We start from the raw sequence: 17,074 nt of genomic DNA, 5'->3' as shown, positions 1-17,074 counted from the left end.
AAACCTTCCATGGATGGTGACTTCTATTGTTATCGTCTGAAGCACCCGGTGATCTTCCTTCCCATAATAACAGAGCAGGAAGGAACTTGCCTCATTTTGGAGATGGCATATTCTGTGCTCTCCAGCCTGTGCTGGGAACTGCCTCCCTTTCTCCTGCATCTTCAGCCATTCCGTCTCCTACACATATGCATCAGCAATTATTCACACTCTAGTGTCAGTTACTCAAAAATTGGATTATTCCTTTCCTACTTCATTGATTCACTCAAGAATATTTCATGGGAACACAATGGCTGCCAGCCCTTGGACACAAGGGCTCAATGTAACACCATTTTTATGGGATTTATGATTTGGGGAGGTTTACTTTTCTTTCAGATTAGCAATATTTTTGTTTCTATTAGGAATAATAACCTCTAGCATGTTTTCTCTTTTAGTAATTTAACTGTTTATAATTTTTTAATTATTATGCTTAAAATGCGAATTAGGTCATTTCTATCAGTATTTTCCCTTTTTCCCCATGTGCTATTGATCTCCCTATCTCTCCTCTGGTGAGATTCACATCCTTCACTTCTGCTGCCAGAGGAGTTTGAACTCAACACCCTCTACTGACCATTTCTTAAGTAAAAACATCCACTGGGACAGGGCGGAACCCTTGCCCACCTGTTTATAGCCGTATTCCCTTCTCAGACAAGTTCCTGGTCTCCTATCAAGTCTTCAACACATAGAAATCTGGCTGTTTCTCCCAACATCCTCCTAAAACTGTTCCGACAGTGGTTTCCAATGTCCATTGGGTTGTAAATACAATCCGCTGGCCCTTCTGTAGCTTCATGGACTGACTCTGTGACATACTGGACAAGTAGGAGCTCCTTCCTTTTGGAAATCTTCCTTGGTCACTTAGGGTGGCTCAGTATCCCATTCTCAGTCACGTTCTCCCCTCCCCAGGCCCCCATGAAATTCTTTGCTTCAGCTGACTGGATCAGTATTTATGGTTTCTATCATCATTTTCTTAGCTTCACTCCCTAGTATAATACTATCTTCCTGTTGGTTTTCATTGCAAATTACTTTTTGAGAACCTCTAATAAAATATCTTCCATAAACTCTATGTAGAATTTCAGACTGTAGAAAAGAGAGTCTCCAAAGTTCACTCTAACTTGACATGTTGAAATCAAAACTCAGTGTTTGCATCCTACACGCAGACACATGGCCCCAAATTTACCACCTGTGCCTCCTTCACCTAGCAATTCTCACATCTGTTAATTATATATGTTACTTTTATATGTTATTTATCTCACACCCTGCTTATTTATAGTCTATATCTGTGTGTGTATGTGTGTGTGTGTGTATTTCCAGATTTATCCAAGTGTATGAGCCTTGTCAGGCATATTTGCTAGTGTAACTCTAGTCTTTAAGGGGGAACCTGGCCCACAGTAGGTGCTTACAACATTTAACTGATGAGTGCATTCAGTAGATGGGCAAAGTAGTTGTGGTTCCCCCTGGTTACACCCACCATGGAAATGAAAATTGGTGAGTGCTGTAATAGGTGAGAGTCAGTCATGTGAGTGTGAGTCTCCACTTGGCAGGATGGTGTGGAACAAAATACAAGTCAATACAACCGCCTAGATCAAGCTTAATTTTTCTCCAGCAAATGTCTATGTCTTCTGGAGATATGAGGTATTTGACACTCACCATAATAAAAGGCAAAGCTATACACATTAGTGCCAAAAAGAAAGTTAGAGGTATGGCAATGTCTTTGTGGTAAGTCAGGAGAGACTTCGAAAGGCCCTCAAGGAGTATTTGGGATAAAACAATGGGAAAGATAAATGAAATTGAGAAAGAAGGACTCAGAGAAATCAAACGTTTAAAACAAGCAATTGCCGGCCGCAGTGGCTCACGCCTGTAATCCCAGCACTTTGGGAGGCTGAGGTGGGCAGATCACAAGGTCTGGAGTGAGAGACCAGCCTGGCTAACATGGACATAATGCACACATTCCTGCAAGGGGAAAGAAATGGGATGATCATGGGGTGAAAAGAGTTTCCATCTGCAAATCTGACTTCATACCATTTTCCACCATATATAGAACTCATTCCTAAATATTTGAGTTGATCACTCAGCAAAATGCCTTGAATCATGACAAAAATGCAGATTATTGAAACTGTTTGGTATTTACTAACATAGACCATTTCATCTTATGCTTTATAAAATATTAATTTCATTTATCCTTGAAAGAATCAGGATTAATCAATAATAAATAAAAAATAAAATGCATGTCTATGATTGTATTTCTCCGTATATAGGACCAGATGGCCTTCACTAGCTGATTGATCAAGCACAGATATTATTTTTAGAAAATAAACATTCCTAATCACTGCATTTCTTATCTCTTTCTCACCACCATTTTGTTTCTTTTTTTTTTTTTTACATTTTTTTATTTTTTATTTTTATTTTTTTTTATTATTATTATACTTTAAGTTCTAGGGTACATGTGCATAACGTGCAGGTTTGTTACATATGTATACTTGTGCCATGTTGCTGTGCTGCACCCATCAACTCGTCAGCACCCATCAACTCATCATTTACATCAGGTATAACTCCCAATGCAATCCTTCCCCCCTCCCCCTCCCCATGATAGGCCCCGGTGTGTAATGTTCCCCTTCCCGAGTCCAAGTGATCTCATTGTTCAGTTCCCACCTATGAGTGAGAACATGGGGTGTTTGGTTTTCTGTTCTTGTGATAGTTTGCTAAGAATGATGGTTTCCAGCTGCATCCATGTCCCTACAAAGGACACAAACTCATCCTTTTTTATCGCTGCATAGTATTCCATGGTGTATATGTGCCACATTTTCTTAATCCAATCTGTCACTGATGGACATTTGGGTTGATTCCAGGTCTTTGCTATTGTGAATAGTGCCGCAATAAACATATGTATGCATGTGTCTTTATAGCAGCATGATTTATAATCCTTTGGGTATATACCCAGTAATGGGATGGCTGGGTCATATGGTACTTCTAGTTCTAGATCCTTGAGGAATCGCCATACTGTTTTCCATAATGGTTGAACTAGTTTACAATCCTACCAACAGTGTAAAAGTGTTCCTATTTCTCCACATCCTCTCCAGCACCTGTTGTTTCCTGACTTTTTAATGATCGCCATTCTAACTGGTGTGAGATGGTATCTCATTGTGGTTTTGATTTGCATTTCTCTGATGGCCAGTGATGATGAGCATTTTTTCATGTGTGTGTTGGCTGTATGAATGTCTTCTTTTGAGAAATGTCTGTTCATATCCTTTGCCCACTTTTTGATGGGGTTGTTTGTTTTTTTCTTGTAAATTTGAGTTCTTTGTAGGTTCTGGATGTTAGCCCTTTGTCAGATGAGTAGATTGCAAAAAGTTTCTCCCATTTTGTTTCTAAGGGCTAATAGATTACTTCTTTATCACGGATTCGGTAGTTTTACAAATTGGAACCTAGTAGGCAGGATTTGATGTTGAAGTATGTACCACTTGAGCTGCTCTAGTAATGAAAAATTCATGAGATTGTTGCCTGCCCAACAGTGATGGTGAAACATCTTCAACAGTAAGATGCCATCTGATTGAAATTTATAGCTCAATTTCATGTAAAAGTTGAAAAAAAAGTGTCCTATTGTCTTTAAAATTTGGTAAATTTTCTTCTACCTCAAGCATTTACAACCTTCTCCATCTCTGGTTGTTGCTAAAATTCTAGAGGTCGAAATAATTCCAAGTTAAAAAATCAATAGGAATTCAGCATTTTTATGGAGGAGTACAGGGCAAGAAAGCCAGAAAATAAAAACTTGTGAATGTGCATATTACCTACAACAAAGCAAGTAGATATATTTTCAGAACTGTTAGGAAGAAGCTGAATTATATTAAGAATCCTAGAGTTAGAAGTGAAATTTGTGTGAGGAAAGTTGGGGGTTTGTAGGGAGGGAACAAAAGAGAAAAAGCGTTCATTCACCAGCTGCTACATTCTAGGCATTGTATAAATGTTGTACATGGTTTGCTAATTTCATTCTCACAAAAGCTTTGTAGGATAAGTATCATGCCCACTTCTTGATAATGATGCTGCAATTTGTATAGATGGAGTCATCATGCTTGTAAGTAATTCAACAACACAACGGAAGTGTCAATACCAGCATTTAAATGCCCAAACTTCCACATAACTCCATTTTAGCCTAGGTCATTTTTTTCTCAATTTTTAAAAATGTATAATAAATGCTCATCAACTATTTCTACAACACTTTCCCATTCCCAACTTATGTTAACACACTGGTTCTCAAAGATGAGGTGGAAGAGAGACAGAATAGCCTAATTGGAAAATTCCTCTGGATGAAGCTACAGAGCACATCAATCCATTCCTTTAAGAATTGTTAACAACTATTTGATGCATTTTCCACAAAGATGATTAAATATATATTTAAAACAAGTAATTATAAGACTATCAGAAAGGTGTTTTAAGATAGTAGCTGCATGAGGGTCTAAGACAATCTATTGCATCGTGTAATTTAAAATAAGTAATTTTCAAAGGTGAATGAGAAAAGAGAGTGCATATGGAAGAGGTAAAGAACATACTGTACCGGATTACAGTGTATGCATGAGAAACTCACTCACTCCTCATTGCCTTGGTTAGGATTAGGCAGAAACGGAAAAAAGCAAGGAGAAAATGATAATTATTATCATCAATGTTAGTGTCATTATAGCTATATGAATACTTATTATGTGTCAGGCCTTATGTGAGGTATACATTATATGAGGTATACATTATGTGATGTATACATTATGTGTCAGGCATGATGTGATATATACATTAACTCATTTAACCTTCATTACAAACCTCTAAGTAACAGTGAATAATCAAGTCTAATGGAAGGATTTATCCATTTTTTTTTTAAAAAAAGTTATTATAAGGCCAAATTCACAACTCTTAGATATAGTAAATTAATTATTTTTCCCAAAATCCATGGTACTGATCACATTCACATTTGTGAAAAATCCAAATCAGCCCTCTCTGACATAAAGAGCTTTTGATAACAGTTTTGTGAATTCTGATTATTTGATTTTCAAGTGAAAAGTCTGGGAGGAAAGGCACCCATGGACTTTACTCTATATTAATGAAATTATATGTGCCATCCTCTGGTTGCTTGAAAAATCAGAGTGCTATATACTCTAAAATTGACCACACAATTATACATAAAACAATCCTCAGCAAATTAAAAAGAAAATTAATATCACACCAACCACATTCTCGGACTACAGTGCAATAAAAATGAAAATCAATACTAAGAATATTGCTCAAAACCATACAATTACATGGAAATTCAACAACCTCTTCCAGAATGACTTATGGGTAAATAATGAAATTAAGGAAACTAATGAGAACTAAAATACGATAAAACAGAATCTGTGGGACACAGCTAAAGCAGTGTTAAGAGGGAAGCTTATAACACTAAACACCCACATCAAAGAGTTGGAAAGATCTCAAATTAACAACCTAACATCACAACTAGTGGAACTAGAGTAACATGAGCAAACCAAGCCAGAAGTTAACAGAAGATCAGAAATAATCAAAATCACAGCTGAACTGAAGGAAATTGAGATGCAAACAACCATACAAAAGATCAACAAACACTGGAGTTGTTTTTTGAAAAAATTAATGAGATAGATAGACTGCTAGCTCGATGAATGAGAAAAGAGAGAAGATCCAAATAAACAAAGTGAGAAATGGCAAAGGGGACATTATCACTGACTCCACAGAAATAGGAAAACCTCTCAAAATCTACTATAAACATCTCTATGTATACAAACTAGAAAATCTAGAAGAAATGGATGAATTCCTGGACACATACAACCAATACTGAATCAGGAAGAAATCAAATCCCTGAACATACCAATAACAAGTTCCAACATGAAATCAGTAATAAAATGCCTACCAACAAAAAGAAGCCTAAGACCAGATGGATTTACAGCTGAATTCTTCCAGATACATAAAGAAGAACTCATTCCATTCCTATGGAAACTGTTCCAAAAATAATGAGGAGGAGGAATTCTTTCCCAATTCATTCTATGAGGCCAACATCAGCCTGATACCCAAACCTGGCAGAGACACACACACACAAAGAAAACTTCAGGCCAATATCCTTGATGACTACAGATGCAAAAATCCTCAACAAAATACTAGCAAACTGAATCCAGGAGCACATCAAAAAAGCTAATCCACCATGATCAAGTAGGTTTTATCCCTGGGATGAAAGTCTGGTTCAACATACACAGATCAATAATGTGATTCATCACATAAACAGAAGTAAAAACAAAACCCACATGATTATCGCAATAGATGCAGAAAAGGCTCTTTGTAAAATTCAGTATTCTTTGATGTTAAAAAAAAAACTCTCAATAAGCTAGGCATTGAAGGAACATACTTCAAGTAATAAGAACCATCTATGACAGACTCACATCCTGTATCATACTGAACATGGAAAAGCTGGAAGCATTCTCCTTGAAAACCAGCACAAGACAAGGATAGCCTCTTTCGTCATTCCTGTTCAATATAGTACTGAAAGTCCTAGCCAGAGCAACAGGCAAGAGAATAAAATAAAAGGCATTCAAACAGAAAGAGAAAAAGTCAAACTATGCCTGTTTGCAGCCAACATGATTCTATATCTAGAAAACCCCATAGTCTCAGCCCAAAAGCTCTTTGATATGATAAACAATTTTAATAAAGTCTCAGGATAAAAAAATCAGTTCATAAAATTTAGTAGCATTCCTATACACCAACAACATCCACGCTGAAAGCCAAATTAGGAACACAATCCCATTCACAATTGCCACAAAAATAATAAAATACCTAGGAATACAGCTAAACAGGCAGGTGAAAGATCTCTGTCACAAGAATTATGAGATTGCTCAAAGAAATCAGAGATGACACAAGTAAATACCATGTCCATGGACAGGAAGAATCAATATTATTAAAATGGCCATACAGCTCAAAGCAATTTATAGATTCAATGCTACTCCTACCAAACTACCAATGACATTCTTCACGTAATTAAAAAAAACTGATTAAAAAATTTATGTGGAACCAAACAAGATCCTGAAGAGCCAAGGCAGTCCTAATCAAAAACAACAAGCTAGAGGCGTCATGTTACCCTGCTTCAAACTATGCTACAAGGCTACAGTAACCAAAGCAGCATGATATGGATACAACATAGACAAGTAGACCAATGGGACAGAATAGAAAGTCTAGAGGTAATTCTGGACACCTAAAATCATTTGATCTTTGACAAAGCTGACAAAAACAAGCAATGAGAAAAGGACTCCCTATTGAATACATCGTGCTGGATAACTGGTTAACCATGTGAAGGAGATGAAAACTGTACCCCATCCTTATACCATGTACAAAAATCCACTCAGGATGGAATAAAGACTTAAATGTAAAACCTAAAACTATAAAAACCCTGGAAGATAAACTAGAAAATTCCATTCTGTCAAAGATTTCATGACAAAGACACCAAAAAGCAATTGCAACAAAAACAAAAATTGACAAATGGAACATAATTTGAATAAAGAGTTTCTGCACAGCTAAAGAAACTATCAACAGAGTAAACAGAAAACCTACAGAATGGGAGAAAATATTTGAAATCTATGCATCTGACAAAAGTCTACCAGAACCTATATAGGACTCAAACAAATACATGAGCAAAAAACAACCCCATTAAAAAGTGGGCAAAGAACACAAACAGACTTTTCAAAAGACACACATGTGACCAAGAAGCTTATGAAAAACTGCTCAACATCACTACTCATTAGAGAAATGCAAATCAAACCATGATGAGATACTATCTCACACTAGTCAGAATGGCTATTGGCAAAAAATAATAGATGCTGGTGAGATCGCAGAGAAAAGGAAGTGCTTAGACACTATTGGTGGGAGTGTAAATTAGTTCATCCACTGTGGAAAGCACGGTGGCTATTTCTCAAAGAACTTAAAGCAGAATTACCGTTCGACCCAGCGATACCATTATTTGTTACAGGAATATAATATTGTTCTACCATAAATTGTTATAATATTCTCCCTTCCTGGATATTAGAAGCTGTATCACAGGGGTGTGCGCAAACCCTGTGATATTGAAAGTAATATCATCCTCTTTCCCCTTGGATATAAAGAACAGTATCACAGGGAGGGTTGTATACCCCCTGCGATACTGAAAGTAATAATGTTCTCTCCCTTCCTGGATATTAAAACAATATCATGGGCGGGGGTTCTACACTTCCTGCGGTATTGAAAGTAATAGAATCGTCTTCCCCCTTGAGTATTAGGAATAATATCACAGGGTGGGAGTACACCTTCTGCATATTGAGAGTAATATTATCCTCACCCGCCCCCAGATATTAGAAACAATATTACAAAGGGGGATGTACACCTCCTGTGACATTGGGAATAATATCCTCTCCCCGCCTGGATATTAATAACAATATCACAGGAGGGTTTACACCTCCTGCGATATTGGAAGTAGTATCATCCACTCTTCCACTGGATATTAGAAACAATCTCACAGTTGGGGTGTACACCCCGTGAGATATTGGGAGTAATATCGTTCTCTCTCCTTCTTGATATTAAAAACAATATCACAGGGCACTTGTAAACCGTCTAGGATATTGACAGTAGTATCATCCTCTTCTCCCCTGAATATTAGGAACGTTATCACAGGAGGGGTGTATTGCGAGTAATATCATCCTCTTCTCCCCTTGATATTAGGAACAGCATCACAAAGCGGGTGTACACCCCCTGCAATATTGGGAGTAATAACATCCTCTCTTCTTCTAGATATTAGGAACAATATCACGGCGAGGGAAGGTACATTCTCTATGATATTGGGAGTAGTAATATCTCCTCCTCTGGATATTAGGAACAATATCACAGGGAGGGGTTAACACCCTCTGCGATATTGAAGTAATAGCATTTTTTCCCTTCCTGGAAGTTAGCAACAATATCACGGAGGTGGGAGTGTTCACTTCTGCGATGTTGGCAGTAAAAGCAGCCTCTTAACCATTGGATATTAGGAACAGTATCACCGAAGGGGTATACACCCCCTACGATATTGGGAGTAATATCATCCTCTCCCCCCTGGATATTAGAAACAATATCACGGAAGAGGTATATGCCCTCTGCAATATTGAAAGTAATATAATCCTCTATCTCCCTTCGTATTTGGAACAATCTCACAGGGGTGGGGGAGGCTCCCTGAGATATTGGGAGTGATATCATCCTTTCCCTCACGGTATATTAGGAACAATATCACAGGGGGGTGTGTACACCCCGTGCGACATCGTAGGCAATTTCGCCATCTCCCAACCTGAATATTAAAAACAATATCCCAGGGGAGTGTACATGCCCTGCGATAGTGGGAGTAACATCATCCTCTCCCCTTCTTGATATTAGGAAAAAAGAGTGTACACTTCCTGCTATATTAAGAGTAATATCATTATCTCCCCCTCCCTGAATACTAGAAACTATATGATGGGAGGGGCGGTGTACAGCTCCTCTGATATTGGGAGTCATATTATCCTCTCTGTCCCTGGACATGAGGGACAATAACACAGGGGGGTGTACATCCCCTGCGATATTGAAAGCAATATCATCCTCTCTTTCACTGGATATTAGGAACAATATCTCAGGGGGTGTGTAAACCTCCCTGGGATATTGTTCCTAATATCCAGGGGTGGAGAAAACAATATTACTCAATATATCGCAGGGAGTGTACACGCCCCCTGTGCTACTGTTTCTAATATCAAGGAGAGGAGAGGATGACATTACTCCCAATATCACAGGGCATGTACACCCCCTTGTGATATTGTTTTAATATCCAGGTTGAAAGAAAATGATATTACTTGCAATATCACACCGGGTGTACACACCCTCTGTGATGTTGATTCTAATATACAGGGTGGGAAAGGATGACATTACTCCCAATATCACAGGTAGTTTACAGACCCCCGTGATATTGTTTCTAATATGAAAAGAGGATATTGGGAGTAATCTCATCCTCTCCCCTTTTTGATATTAAAAACAGTATCACAGGAAACTTGTACACCTGCTGTGATATTTGAAGTAATATTACCCTCTTCCACACTGGATATTAGGAACAATACCACAGGGGGAGAAAAGGGGTGTGAGATGCCCGCCCTGATCTGGACGGCCTGTGTTAGCACAGCTACCATTGAAGCTATTGCCTTTATTTTGGCGGTGGGCATTGTGCTGTCCCCCTTGGTGTTTATTCTAGTCTCTTATGGCTACATTGTGAGGGCTGTGTTAAGTATTCAGTCATCCCCAGGAAGGCATAAAGTCTTCAAAACCTGCGGCTCCCATCTCACTGTGGTCTCCCATTTCTGTGGAAACGTCATCTACACATACGTGCAACCAGGAACCAGTTCCTCCCAGGACCAGGGCAAGTTCCTCACGCTCTTCTACAACATTGTCACCCCCCTCCTCAATTCTCTCATCTACACTCTCAGAAACAGAGAGGTGAAGGGGGCACTGGGAAGGTTGATCTGGGGAAATCTAAGCTTAAGAAAGAAATTATAATAATTCTTATGTTAACACCTTACAAAACTTGGGATGTTTAACCATTGTCTTGTATCATGATCATCTGTTAGAATTTTGGTAGAACTCATCACAATGTTCTAGACCATTTTTAGTTTCCTTTTGTGTGAAGCCTGCGGGAGTACATTAATTCCAATATTAAAAAACAATCCTTCCTAACGTAAGGTCTATTAATCATGGCTGAGACACACATATCCAGGTGGCTCACATACTGTTCTAAAGCTAGAGAGGATGAATAAAGTCATGTTTTCTAGTCAGTCTAGAGAAGTAAGAAGGTATGAGGGAAATGGGATTTCTTTTACCCAGACTTTCTGAAATGTTTAACCATCACTTAGAGAACAATGAATATTTCATTCTAATTATCCACTTTTATAAAGATTCTATTAGCCTAGACAAGAATTTATATCTCACTTATATTGTCCTTTATCAAAAAACAAGAAGAAACCATCTCTTAGTATTAGCTGGCTACGCTTCCTTTCCATCTATTTATTCATTCCACAGCAGTTATTGAATGACTTATCTGTTAAAGGCACTATTCTAGGTGCTAGAATTAAATATCTCATCAAAACTGACAAAGTCCCTGAATTTATGAAATTTACTTCCTCAGTAAATTGTGAAAATGACCTGTGAAATAAAAATGAGCAGATGGCTGGGCGTGGTAGTTCAAACCTGTAATCCCAGCACTTCGGGAGGCTGAAACTGGAGGATCACTTGAGCCCAGTAGTTTCAGATCAGCCTGGGAAGCATAGTGAGACCCCACCTCTACAAAAAGTATCAAAATTAGCCAGGTGTGGTGGCGCACGCCTGTTGGTCCCAGCAACTTGGGAGGTTGAAGCAGAAGGATCACTCGAGCCCATGAGGTTGAGGCTGCCATGAGCTGAGATCACGCCACTGGACTCCAGGGAAGGCAACAAAGCAAGACCTTGTCTCAAAAATAACAGCAACAACAACAACAACAAGAAAACAAACAAAAACCCTTAATAAAAAAGAGCAGAAAATGGTAAATCACTTCTGAAGATTACTATTGACCGTTTCTTCCATCCTGGGCATACATGTTGCTGTCTCATGAAGATACAAGCCCTTTAATCTGATCCAGCAATGTGACTTGCTTTAGACAGCAGAATGTGGCAAATATCATGTAGTGCCAGTTCTGGAGCCAGGTCACAGTAGTCCTAGCAGCTACTATTTTTTGTTCTCTTAGAATCCAGCTTCCATGTAAAGGAGCTCAGACCAAAGTCCTGAATGATGAAAGACCACAGAAAGAGAGATGGAGACGTGTCCTGCCAGACTCTATTCATTCCAGGATCCAGCAATGTCAGTGAGGCCATCCAGCCAGAATCAAACACACAGCAAATGCAGCCTCTCAAGTAACCCTTAGCAGGCAGACACTGAGCAGAGGCGAGATGTTCATGCTAAGCCCTGTTAAAATTGCTGACTCATGAACAACAGCAAAAATATTGTCATTATTTCAAGCCATTTGGTTTTGGGTGGTTTGCTTTGCAGCTATAAATAATAGCAAGTGAAATAGAGGAGCAGTCAGGGGATTGGATTTTTTGTAAAGCAAGCTCAAGAAGGGACTATCAAATGTTTGGAATGCTGCTAAGAAACTGACAAGACAGCATGTAAGTGACCATGGGATTTGCCAGTCTAGAGGGGCCAGTGACATCTCTGGGTAATCATTTCAAAAAATCTGATAATCATTTCAAAGGAGCAGTTGAGAATGAAATCCCAGTTGGCATGTGATGAAGAAAGAAGAGAGATGAGAAAGTGGAGATTTAGTTTACAAAATGCTCTGTGGTAGGAAAAGAAAATGTTTTATTATTATTATATTTTAAGTTCTGGGATACATGTGCAGGTTTGTTACATATGTATACAGGTGCCATGGTGGTTTGCAGCACCCATCACCCCGTCACCTACATTAGGTACTTCTCCTAATGATATCCCTCCCCTAGCTTCCTAACCCCCATCAGGTCCTGGTGTGTGATGTTCCCCTCCCTATGTCCATGTGTTCTCATTGTTCAACTCCCACTTATGAGTGAGAACATGCGGTGTTTGGTTTTCAGTTCTTGTGTTAGTTTGCTGAGAATGATGGTTTCCAGCTTTATCCATGCCCCTGCAAAGGACATGTACTTATCCCTTTTTTATGGCTGCATAGTATTCCATGGTATATATATGCCACATTTTCTTTATCCAGTCTATCACTGATGGGCATTTGGGTTGGTTCCAAGTCTTTGCTGTTGTGAATATTGTGCTTGTGTCTTTATAGTAGAATGATTTATAAATAGAATAGTAGAATGATTTTGGGTATATGCCCAGTAATGGGATTGCTGGGTTAAATGGTATTTCTGGTTCTAGATTCTTGAGGAATTGCCACATTGTCTTCCACAATGGTTGAACTAATTGACACTCCCACCAACAGTGTAAAAGCATTTCTATTCCTCCACATTCTCTCTAGCATCTGTCATTTCCTGACTTTACAAACAATGGGGAAAGGATTCCCTATTTAATAAACGATGTTGGGAAAACTGGCCAGCCATATGCAGAAAACTGAAACTGAACCCCTTCCTTACACCTTATATAAAAATTAACTCAAATGGATTAAAGACTTAAATGTAAGACCTGAAATCATAAAAACCCTAGAAGAAAACCTAGGTAATTACCATTCAGGACATAGGCATGGGCAAAGACTTCATGACTAAAACACGAAAAGCAATGGCAACAAAAGCCAAAATTGACAAATGGGATCTAATTAAACTAAAGAGCTTCTGCATAGCAAAAGAAGCTATCATCAGAGTGAACAGGCAACCTACAGAATGGGAGAAAATTTTTGCAATCTATCCATCTGACCAAGAGCTAATATCCAGAATCTACAAGAAACTTAAACAAATTTACAAGAAAAAAAAAACCATCAAAAAGTGGGTGACGGATATGAACAGACACATCTCAAAAGAAGACATTTATGTGCCCAAGAAACATATGAAGAAAAGCTCATCATCACTGGTCATTAGAGAAGTGCAAATCAAAAGCACAATGAAATACCATCTCACAGCAGTTAAGAAAAGAAAATGTTTTAATGAGGCAATGCTTAGTGGAGACTAGGATGTTTTGTGTAATTTTTAAAGATGGGTTATGCTACATGTGTTTATAAATTGAAGCAAATGTTTCAATGGAGAGGAGGATGCCAGACAAAGGATCTGATATTAGGATTGAAATCTTTAAATGACCAAATTTGGTGATATCTAAAAATTTCAGTAGGAACCTGGACATTTTTCACTTGTAACAAGCTGAAAGATAGTGTATGTGAACAGGTGCAGAAGAATATATAGAGTTATTGACTGTTATTTCCTCATTGCAATGTAAGAACTAGTCACTAAAAGCGGGACAAGAGGTACAATGGTGGTAGAGGGTGTAAGCTGGAGGTTCGAAGAGTGATGAGAAGGTAAAACATCGTCTCAAACTGGAAGATTGTACTATCTTTCTAGGCATATGTTTATTTCTTGATATTTTTACCTTTTTATGTCTATTTCTTGTTATGGTCACCTTTTTGTAATTTGTGGACATGCATTTAAAATGAAACAAATTGTGCATTTGTTGATTTTTCTCTGGAGGTGTGAAGCTTCTGTGCTGGTGAACTGTTAGCAGATAGTGGAGTTCTTCCAGATGTAAAGGTTTCCCCGATGTGTATGACTGAGGACAAAATATATCTCCATTTACAGTTTGAAGCAGGAAATTATGTTGATATTGCTTACAAATGACATAACAGGGTTAAATTCCTAGAGTGGTAAAATAAAAAAGGTTGGTGTGAAGGTACGTGAGTAATTTCTGATATCATAACAGAGAAACACAACAAAAAAGGACCAGAAAAATTGAAAACACTAGATTATATAACAAGAAGTTAGTGCAGAGCAGCCCATGTTATTTGCAACTCCTCCCTAGCATCTTCAGGATACTTTTATCCTTATGCCTGTCTCTTCAGGATCACAAGAAGGCTGCTGTATCTCTAGATGACCAACATCATCACAGCCTGAGAAAGAATGAGCAGGGAAAAACATGGCCGATGGACCTTGATGGTTGAATCACTCCCTTCACAGTCCTTTCTGGGAAACTCATCCAGGATCCCCCATTTAAATCTCATTGGTCATCTCTATCTGGAAGGGCATCCGGAAAGGTTAGCAAAGCATATTTCTGTTACCCCATAAAATATCAATATTTCATTAAGAATGTGGTGTTTCTGCCACAGAGTCATTTGTCAGAGACTGGAATAACTGAAGTCCATTCTTGGAGGGTGCTTTATTGGCAATGAGCTCCATCTTGTGCAATTACTCTGAATTGGAATCACCTTGCGGAGGATTTACAAAACTCATGGTGGAGCCCCGCCCAGATTGATTTAATAAATATCTCTGGGAGATTGGTCTAGAGTACAGTTCTGTATAGCCAGAAGTTTAACCCAGGTCTAGAATATGATCTTTTCTTTTCTTTTTTTTTTTTCTTTCTTTTTCTCTCTCTCTCTCTCTTTCTCTCTCTCTCTTTTTCTTCTTTCTTTTCTTTTTTCAGATGAAATCTCACTCTGTCGCCCAGGTTGTAGTACAGTGGTACGATTTCAGTGCAACCTCTGTCTCCCGGGTTCAAGCAATTCTTCCTCAGCCTCCCAAAATAGCTGGGATTACAGGCGCCTGCCACCGCACCTGGCTAATTTTTGTATTTTTCGTAGAGACGGGGTTTTGCCATGTTGGTCAGGCTGGTCTTGAACTCCTGTCCTCAGGTGATCTGCCCACCCCAGCCTCCCAAAGTGCTGGGATTATAGGCGTGATCTACTGTGCCCAGCTGATCTTGTGGTTTCTAATCTGAGGAGGATGGACGGAAAAATGATGGAGTTGAGCAAATCAGGGATCAGAAAGTCCAGAGGTCTAAAGATTAGTCATAAGAAGGATAAAATCACCAAGAAAAAGGAATAAAGATGTCATGTAGAAGATATCTTGGGACAAGGGAAGAGGCTGGAGTGGTGTGTACTATTACTTTAATGCAGTTGTGGGGTTTCTATTCATGAGGAGATCAATGAGAAAAACAAACATCATAGCATTTACAAAGTGCTTACTCATATAAACGCTTTGTAGATTTAGTTCCTTTAACCTTCACAACAATTCTATGAGGTGGTATTACCATCTTCATTTTGCATCCTGATACTAAGGCACAGAGTTTTTTTTTTATTTGTTTGTTTTGAGATGGAGACTCGTCCTGTCGCCCAGGCTGCAGTGCAGTGGCACGATTTCGGCTCACTGCAGCCTCTGCCTCCCAGGTTCAAGTGGTTCTCCTGCCTCAGCCTCTTGAGTAGCTGGGATTACAGGAGTGTGCCACCATGCCCAGCTAATTTTTGTAGTTTTAGTAGAGACAGAATTTCACCATGTCAGGCTGGTCTCCAAATCCTGACCTCAGGTGATCCGCCCACCTCGGCCTCCCAAAGTGCTGGGATTACAGGCATGAGCCACCGCCCCCGGCCTAAGGCACAGGATATTTAAGCAACTTTCCAAGACTTGGTAGGAACTATGTGACTGAGCTGAAATTAATTCATAAACAGTCCACTTCCAGAGCACTTGATCTTAATCTCTTGTATACTCCTCCAAGCTGTAAGTTAGATGGGAAATGGGGGAACAAAACCAGACAAACCTGTAAGTCACAGGGCAGTAGGAGATATGGTGCCCTAGGTCTCAAATTCTTTGATTTTATTAACCACTGAAGATTATGATAGCCTGAATGAATTTAATTCTGAACAAAAAAAGTATCCCACTGAATGTTTGGCCTTCTTATTGCCAGTCTAGGAGACAAATGTGTATGTGTTAATATCTAGCATTTGTTTTGAAGAACTATGGTGAGAATACTGTGACCCAGATTAAAAAAAGAGGACTTGGCCTCTTACTCAATTACACATTAGGTAATCATGGGGAAATTGCTTCCTTCTCTAGGTTCAAGTTTCTTCATCATTAAAATGGAATACTTACCATGCATCTCATTTTATAGTATTTAGTCTTTGGGATATTCTTCTACATAAAATATTTTATTATCATAGAAGCTATGAATTAGGTTTATCATCTACATTTAATAAATAGTAAGATTTTGGTTCAGAGACAATTAGTTACCCACTTTCAAACACTGAGATAAATGAGCTTGAATTATTTCATTTACTTTCAATTCAATAATCTTTTCATTAAATGGAGACTATGTATTTGAAATGGCTTTGAAATTTAACAATAAGTGTGCTACTCTAATACAAATACAGGGATTTGCATTGTCTTATGAGATGAAGGATAAAGGAATAGAACTCCTCCAGACCCCTTCTCTCATGTATTATCTCTTGAAATCTCCATCAGAAATGGCATACTTATTAGATAAACGATAGCACTGGTCCAGTATGGCAATGTACTTTAAAATATATTGCGGGCCTGGTGCCGTGGCTGGGATTACTGTCGTG

The sequence above is a fragment of the Macaca fascicularis genome, chromosome 1 (assembly GCF_037993035.2).
Source record: "Macaca fascicularis isolate 582-1 chromosome 1, T2T-MFA8v1.1".
NCBI classification, from domain to species: domain Eukaryota; kingdom Metazoa; phylum Chordata; class Mammalia; order Primates; family Cercopithecidae; genus Macaca; species Macaca fascicularis.
Note: the sequence above shows the minus strand (reverse complement) of the source record.